This window comes from Sinocyclocheilus rhinocerous, unplaced genomic scaffold, assembly GCF_001515625.1.
Source record: "Sinocyclocheilus rhinocerous isolate Xijiao unplaced genomic scaffold, SAMN03320098_v1.1 scaffold2651, whole genome shotgun sequence".
NCBI lineage: Eukaryota > Metazoa > Chordata > Actinopteri > Cypriniformes > Cyprinidae > Sinocyclocheilus > Sinocyclocheilus rhinocerous.
The window spans coordinates 17,277-19,391 of NW_015660919.1; the positions used below are offsets into that span (position 1 = coordinate 17,277).

The 2,115-nt window shown below is 40.4% G+C and overlaps 1 long non-coding RNA gene across 1 annotated transcript in view; it reads left to right on the plus strand.

Moving 5' to 3' along the window:
* The first annotated feature begins 318 nt into the window (after positions 1–318).
* LOC107726144 (uncharacterized) overlaps positions 319–2,115 on the plus strand; it is an 18,432-nt gene continuing 16,635 nt past the window's right edge. The window contains exon 1 of the long non-coding RNA XR_001638230.1: positions 319–330. This is a non-coding gene — a long non-coding RNA (uncharacterized LOC107726144). The remainder of the gene's footprint in view (positions 331–2,115) is intronic.

Here is a 2,115-nt window from a genome sequence, read left to right on the forward strand (position 1 = left end):
GCTCCGCAAATTCATACTAATATTTTGATTTGTAGTGCAGTAATAGAGACTTACTAGTTATATCCTGTATATGACTGATGTAACGATCAGAATGTTTGAGAATGGGAAAATCTGAAAAGAGGAAAAACAAGAACGCGTGCAAAGTCAATGGTAATCCTGCTAATAGTCAAGTCAAGTCAAGTTTATTTGTACAGCGCTTTCACGATACAAATCATTGCAAAGCAACTTTACAGCAAATTAAGTTTCTACAATATTTAGTGGTAGCTTATCAGTGGTGGCTGTCAGTTAATGTACATATGGCAGAAATGTACGGAAAAATCAATTAAAGACGTAATCAAACAGACGATGAACACTATTAACAGCAATTATTATATCATGCAATCAAACTTATAGCAAAATGTGGTAGTTCAATATGTTGTTTCAGGGTTGGCATCATCTGAGGTCCTCTGAGGGGTTGGCATCATCTCTTCTCAGGTGTTCTGGATCCAAACTGAAGCTTGTGTAGATCCTATAGTACCACAGGATGTCAATCCCGTGGCAAAAACAGAGAAACATTCATAAAGTCATTACTATTAAATTATTTAAATAAAGCTTCCTCAGCGACACAGCAAGATTCCAACAAACTTTTGAGCAAAAATTTGCATGACTACCTCAAGTCAGAAATTGATTCTGCAGATATCATGCCCATTGAGGAAACTTTTCCTCCTCTTCCCGAAACTCCATGTAAGTCTCCTGCTGTTAAACTTTGTAAGATAGAGAGCCTTGATCATGCCAATATAATCTCTCAATTCAAAAAACTCTCGCTTCTAATTAACAATCGATCTGATGCCTTGGAAAGAATGGTAGGAGAAAATGCATGAGCGATCGCAAGCATGAAAGAGACATAGAGACATAGAGTCATTGAAAACACCAAACAGATAGCCGACTTGAAGACAACTGTTGAGTCTGTGAGTGCCGAAGTAAATGATGTTTAAGCCCAGCTCGGCGCAATGAAGTCACAAGCGGAAAAGATTGAGACGAAAACATCTGATCAAGAAAAGCGGCTCTCTCATCTCGAAGGATACTCACGTCGCTGGAGTTTGAGAATCTACGGGATCCCCGAAAAGGAGAGGGAGAATGTTCGGGAAGGGGTCATCCAGATTTGTCAACAGATTTTACCAGAAGCAAGGGACAAACTTCCATACATTGTGGACACTGTACATCGACTTGGCCGTAGATGAGCAGCGACAAACCTAGGGGGGGGGCCACCTTTCAGTTCACCTCGAGCTTCTATCGTGACGCTGTTTGGCGGGCAGTGAAGGACTCTCACTTTCTCAGGAATAACAATCTTAAAGTCTCTGAGGATCTGTCTCCAATGATAGTAAAAAAGATAAGAAAAAAATGACCTCTCGAGGAAAAAGCACGGCGAGATAACAAGTGGGTATATTTTATAGGAGGAAGGGCCTTTGTGGATGGCACTAAGATATTTCCACCAACTTGAATTCCCTTTTCTGACTGTTTATTTACCTGCTCCACTTGAGAGTTGAACTACGCACTTCTACCCCTTTAAGATTTCCAAATAAACAAACTCAAGTACATTTCTACAGATGACGTAATTGTTCATGCGCCCGACCACAAAACACACAATCAACGCCTGCATGCTGTCATGAAGCGTCTAAGAGAATGAGGGCTGACTTTGAATCCTGCAAAATGTCAGTTTAGCATGGATCGCTTAAACGTCATGGGTATTCTGCTCACACAGAAAGGGATTGGGCACACTGAAGAAAGAATCAGAGCTGTGGTGGAAGCCCGAGAACCACAAAATGCCTCTGAAGTTTTCGTGGACTTGTCAGTTACAGCACACAGTAAAATCCAGAGTGTTAAATTAACACTGCTCGGAGCATATATGGTCCCACTCTAAAAGAGTGTTAAAGTAACACTGAAGGAGTGTTAAAGTTAATGAGATAATTATGTGATTAAGTGCTGATTGAGCATTAGTGATGAACAGCTGCTGTTAACAAGCAGAATCACTGAAGAAAAGAGAAACACAAGAACTACAACTGACTTCAGCCACAGCCTTAGATGAAATCAACTGAAATAAAAGACATTAAATCCATCAAGATCTCAGCAGAAGAT